This window comes from Rutilus rutilus (genome assembly GCF_951802725.1).
Source record: "Rutilus rutilus genome assembly, chromosome: 1".
In the NCBI taxonomy this organism is placed as follows: Eukaryota; Metazoa; Chordata; class Actinopteri; order Cypriniformes; family Leuciscidae; genus Rutilus; species Rutilus rutilus.
The window spans coordinates 15,367,300-15,373,962 of NC_140209.1; the positions used below are offsets into that span (position 1 = coordinate 15,367,300).

The 6,663-nt window shown below is 39.1% G+C and overlaps 1 protein-coding gene across 1 annotated transcript in view; it reads left to right on the plus strand.

Annotated features, from left to right (window-relative positions):
* The window catches only part of LOC311291031 (uncharacterized protein), a 226,217-nt gene that overhangs the window by 102,833 nt on the left and 116,721 nt on the right, over positions 1-6,663 (plus strand). The gene's annotated exons all lie outside the window — the stretch shown is intronic.

The window sequence follows — 6,663 nt, forward strand, 5'->3', positions numbered from 1 at the left end:
TTTCACCAATAAAATTGAGTAAATAACAGTTAAACGTTACAGTGAGGGGAAGTACTTCAAAGATTTCCCTCTCTTTCTTTTTTTATATCTTTACTTTCAAAGTATTTTCAAGACCTCTGTAAATAATCTGGATATTTTGGACTTTTTGGTTTTACCTTCTTTTGTTTTGTTTTGTTTTGCTCTTGATGCTTGTTTTATTATTATTTATTGATGACTTATATTGGTTTATGAAAGTTCAGACAGGCGTGCAACCAAGTATGTTAGAGATGGCCATTTGTAAATAATTTACAGAAGATGAATTACATTTTGTTGTCCAAGTACCTGTTTCTTTGTTCAATTTCGATAAAGTTGAATATAATCTAACCAATCTGATGACTGTTGATACAAAAGGAGGCACATGGAGTTAACGGTCAGGAAAACCAGCTGAGTGAAGAAGGTTTTGTGTTTGTTACAGGGGGCTGTCTGTGTGAACTCTCACAATTAAGCTGGTGTTCTGAAAAAGTCTCAAAAAAAAAGAAAAAAACAAAACTCTGGATTTTGGAGTTAGTTGAACCAATGTTAAAATGATAGTTATTTTTCAATAGACATATTTTTTGTTTTTGTGTGAAAAGAGGGTGGATGGTGGCAGTGGGGCTCATTGGGTGCTCTGACCCGAGAATCGCCCCTGGTCCCAGTTAAGCCGATGCCTGTCTTCTTCCTTAAACACTCGCGTGACACAAACCTCATCACAAAGCTCTGGCGGGCAAAACAGTTGACACAGAACTTAAACGTGTTCTTGAGAGTGCCATAATAAATACATATGAAGAGTTCAGATACAAAAGCTTCTAAGTCCCATCTGAAAATTTGTTTTAGAATGATCATTTTTATCAAACAGAAAAGCGTGTCCACTCAATATCAGGCTGTTTGCCACTCTCTGTCACGAACAGGGATCAGAGCATGAGTGCTTGCTGTTCCACACAGGAAACACTCGCGACTTGGCTTTCGCGAGGGAAATGTTATGTTACAAAAGAAATGTTACATTTCTTGTCTATTCCACCCACTGCCACTTATACCAAAGACGGAAATAAGTGCAGTTACAGTAGATTAATATGTGGGAGAGCGTTGCTATAGAGAGTGACGATATTGTATTGCAATATGTAGTAGCACTTCAAAATCAATAGCAAATCAAAACTAATTAGCACATTATTTGTAATTGAAAAGGTTTAATGACAAAATATGGCTATGGTTACACTAAAAAAAAATTGTTACAAAATAGATGTATGAGATGATGATAACTTATACCATTAATTGTACCCAGCATATATGTAAAATGTTACCTGAGAGAGAGAGAGAGAGAGAGAGAGAGAGAGAGAGAGAGAGAGAGAGAGAGAAAGAAAAGGGAGAGAGCCCCAAGAAAGGGACCCGGAGAATAAAAGAGAGCCAGAGCATAAAAGAGCCAGATCAACAGTTACAATCTTCTTTTATCCTTTCCCTGACCATGTGACTAAAATTTCTGGGATTGGGTCAGGAATTGACTGGATAATCTCATCAACCCTCTGCTGGTAGATGCTGGAACAACACCATCATGGCAGTAACATGATTTATTCATCGAGAGCAAATGCGATAAAGCCAATGCTTCATGTAAAATGTTAGTGTTTATGTGTGTTTAAAATTTGAAGATTAAAGATCATTTATCTGAGAGAGTTACTCAGGAGAATAGAGAAAGCTCAGGAATGCAAGACTCTGAAATGGACTTGAAGTGCAGCATTCAGTGTGATTTCCAGATGATGCTGATTTTAATGCATTTGAACACGTTCAGAGAATAGCTCTGTTCTCAGAACAGGTTAAAGCGCTGATAAAGCTGTGAAGCAGATTTGAGGAAGTGAAACATGGTGTCAATGTTCAGCGTTTCCTTGTAGCTCAGAGTGTGGTAATGGACTCTCTTGTCTAGAGTTTAGTCCTGTTATATCCTCAGTCCCCCCTATTTATTTTTTTTCTTTCTTAAAATAGCAGTTACTGCCAAACACACTCCTGTTTTCTGTAATATTGACCAAGACAGTCCTGTTCTGAATCGTCTGTTTTCACGTTGTCTGGTTCAGAGTCATCCTGATAGAAAAAAAGATATGTACCTTTAAGGCGGCAACCTTGCGGTCTCTCTTGTGAAGCCGATACAGGAGTAACTTAAACTGCAGTTCATCGTCTGGCCACTAGAGACAGGCTGCAAAAGAGAGTCAATTCCCCATGAGGAAGTGTCTAGAGCTGGGTTTCTCAAACTCGGTCCTGGAGGGCCGCTGTCCTGCAGAGTTTAGCTCCAACACTGATCAAACACACCTGAGCAAGCTAATCAATGTCTTCAGGATCACTAGAAACCAGAGAATGTCTAATATGGCGAGAAGTTTCACTCTCACTACACTTCCGGCTTCTGAACTGGTTGCAGTTCCACTCTGATTCCATATGAGAGCGCTCACAGGACGAGTGCAGAATGAATGGAGGTCAATGGCGGTATACCCCTCAAAATCCACTTTTCTCAGGATATAATTTTTGTCTAGTAATTTGAATGTTGTATTCGAAAGGAGATGCAAAGAAATTACACATTGCTGGGTGTTAGATTTTTTAGAGTCACTTATTTGCTTTAAAAAGTCTTTCAAAATGTCAATGACGTCAGAATGCTGACGTCATTAGCAGAATGCTAGCGTGTTATGGGCAACAACAACTCAACCTGTAAGAAATCAAAAGGACATAAGTACTCGTTCATTCAACTTTCGACCTAAAACCCATGTTGAACTTGCAAAATCTACAATCAGATCTGAGATTTCTCAACGGCAATCGGGTGAAAGAGACAAATTTAGCCATCTAGCCCCATTGACTCCCATTCATTTTGCACTCATGGCGATCGCCCCCAGTGGAACTCTGGTGGAACTACAGCCAAAATTCGGTACAATAGGGCTTAATAGGGAGTGGGCAGGCTCTCCGTAGACGGGCTCTGCTAGAAACTCACAGCTAGGTGTGTTTGATCAGGGTTGGAGCTAAACTCTGCAGGACAACGGCCCTCCAGGACCGAGTTTGAGAAACCCTCCTCTAGAGACTGTGAAACAGTGTCGAAATGTTCAGCGTTTCCTTGTCGCTCAGAGTGTGGTAATGGACTCTCTTGTCTTGTGTTTAGTGCTGTTATCATTAAGAACGTCCTAGGTCAGTCTTTTTTTGTCTTTATTTATTTATTTATTTATTTTTACATTGAAAATAAGTTATATTTTTTTCCTCAAACAGCTTTATAGTTACTGCTAAACATACAGGTTTTAAAATAGAGGAAAGCACACAAAATTTGACCTGTCGGATGTTTTAACTACTTTAAAATGGCTTTTTTGGTCACTTATTTCTGAATATTTATATAAAAACGATACAGACATCAAGATAAATAAATATAAGTTCCCTCAGCCAGTCCTATCACTTGAAACAAAAAATCCATCCTTCTGTCCTTTTAAATGTCCGTGTTAAAAGAGCGCTTTCTGTGGTTTTGTGAAGCTGATTAGGCTACTGTAGCTTATATCTGACTCAGGCATGGGATCAGAGATGAGGAACGATCCCAGCTTTTTCCCTCTCATCTCCCAGCACTGTACCTTTCAGAGCTGAGAAGCAACATCCAACCGAATCATGGAAACTAAGGCTGCACGATTAATCGCAAAAGTCAAAAGTAGCTTGATATGCTACATTAGTAGCTACTTTCAGTTAATCAAACTGCATGCCAAGCCAATGCAATTTTAGTGATCAACACAACTGTCAGTCAGATAAAGGCTAAAATATGATTTATTCATTGAACAATAGCCCAACACACACACAAAAAAAATACAAATGATCAGAGCACATTTTTAGCTCGTTACGCAAGAATGCCTTTTGAAATTGTGAACAAAATAAAGTAAGTAAAGTAAGAAAAAATTATAGCAATGAGCCTGAATAGGACAAAAAGATGAGTTTAGTTTACAAATTAACATTATTAATTGTATTTTCCAAAGAACTGTTATTTAACTGTTGTTTATAGGCCTTCTAACAATAGCCCAATACAGCTAGATGCTAAAATATACTTTGTCTTGCATAGGCTAACAGTGGACCTAGCTTGTTATTGATCCCTCTGCTGGTTTGCATGAGTTATCAAACTGTTTGGACTTCATCAATTATTCCATTCTCCCACCTCTTTCCTACTTAATTCATTTCTTTATCTGATTTAAGCTTGATTTCAGGGGTTCTAGATCAGGATGCTCTCTGCACACGCAAGGTCTCTTGCTCACTTTCCCTCTCTGCCGTGCGCACACGCGCTACGCGGTTTGGAGCACAGTCTCTGTCTCGCATGCGTGCTCGCTCTAGATTCCGGGAGATTTGAACTAATTTGCGGCATAACTAGTCGATCACGAGTGGCTCAACATCTTTCAGGCATTTGAACGACCGTGTTGACACTTCAGCGTGTGAAACCAATCAAATGCGTGTGTCTCACGCCAATGCGTGACAGTTGGCAGCTCTGACTGTGTGTGTGTGTGTGTGTGTGTGTGTGTGTGTGTGTGTGTGTGTCGCTTACTGTCTATGGTGTGTCGTCATCGTAAACATTAGTCTGTGGGCCTACGCATGTGCTAGTACCCGGCATGTTGTCATCGACACAGAAACATCCTGTTTTCCTAATTTATGTGTTTGATGGCTGTAGGGAAACAATGTTATGTGAGAAATGTCAGAAATGTCCAGGAGAAATGAGCTTTCGAGGACGCTACTGCGCTACTTGATCAATAAAAGAGCTTAGCTACTGAAAAGTTACTTGGTGTTGTAAATAGCGACGTTACTGACAAATGTAGTTAAGCTATTAGCCTCGCTACTGCCCATCACTGTTATAGAGTGACATTTGTGTCAATAATCGTCAAGCACAGGAGACTTTCCGTGTGGTGGGAGGGGGCCCCCAAATCAAATTCTGCTGAGGGTCGGCACTGCTCTTTATTATAACATGTGAAAGAAAGAAAGAAATAACTGACATTTAATTGCGTGACATACACACTGCAAAGTCAAATTTTAGAATATTTTATGACTTTATAATGTGAGCGGACACTGATGTAATTCTCAGACGGACGTCTCTCTGTAGAAGAAACAGCTGACATACAAGCTGAAGCAAGAGGATCATTTCAGCATGAGCTTCTGCATGAAGATGAAGGTTTTCAGACAGAAATCCAGCGGATAAACAGACTCCAGTCATGGAAGAGGCTTGAGAGACACTGGGCCCTATTTAACCATCCAAGCGCATGGTCTAAAGCGCAGGGCGTAAGTTCAGTTTGGGCGAGTCCGAATCCACTTTTACTAGTTTAACGACGGAAAAATGGTCTTAATGAGTGTGTTTTGGGCTTAACGTGAAATAAACCATTTAGAGTCTCTTCTCCCGTTCATTATAAAAGCCAGTTGATCTCGCGGATTCGCTTATTTACATGACGGAATTTGCAAGCGGAAAAACTGAACGCTTCTCCAGAGTGGAAACGGATCTCAGGGGTTAAAGTTCTCTGTCGCTACGACGGATTTCTGTTAATCAAAGAGAGTCATAATTTTAAGGTCGTAAATATGCTTAAATTTCTCAAATAGTGTAATAAGTGTCTTAATTTTGGTTTGAATGGGTCTTAAATTAAGGAAGGAGAATCCGGTGTATTCACCCTGCTTAGGGGGATGTGATCAAAGCCTGGAGTGGGGCAAAACCACGTTCCTCTAGCGTCAGAGTGGAACACATCACCGGTATATCACTCCGCTCCAGAGCCACTCCGCGGTTTCCATATCCGCTCATGGAAAAACTGCTCCGTGTTCACTCCAAATGTAGATGCGCCTAAATAAATATTGACGCCGTCGCTACTCTCGCTTTGTTTCTCCCAGGTGAGATGAAAAAAAAAAATATATATATATAGGCCTATATATATATTTTAGGGCTTTATGGAAGCTGCGAGCCAAGCGCGAATTCCAGCGAGACGCGTCACGACATGCTTCGGTTAACAGTCATAAAATGCGAGTCTAGCCTGCAAGGTGTAAGTAGCTAAAGTATTGTATTGGCATTTTATTGAAATGTAACATCTATGCAAAATAATCCTTGAATAATTTCTAATTTAAGGTCATTCCCATTTCGAATATGTCAACAATAAGCATAAACATTCTGCATTTCCAATTTGTAGTGTGGATCATTCATTGCAGAATTTAAACGGATTCTCATGTTTAAGAATCTTCTTGACAAATAAATTATGCCATTGCCACTGTTATCCTTTTTTTTTTTTTTTTTGACCTTCAAACACCTTAAAATGCACATGTGTAGATGAGGAAAATCAACCCCCCCCCCCCCCCCGGAACCCTCCCTTTAGCAAGGACTTATGTATTTATTAAACCCTGCTCATGCTGTTCATTTTTCATATAATCAACATAGAAAAAAAACATATTATTTATTTAAAATTGCTAGGCTAAAAATAGATATTCTATTATAGTATAATTGTGATATTAGCTAACTTTGCAGCAAAAGCTCTGTTGGCTTTTATTATTTGAGAAATAAAAACTTGTTAAATGCAAATTGTTAATTATTTGTATGACTACTGTACATCACAAAGAGTTAAGTCTTGTAAAAGCATTAGATTGAAAACACTGAAATTTCATAAAAGTGTGTAAATAATGAAAATGCAGTTCAAAATG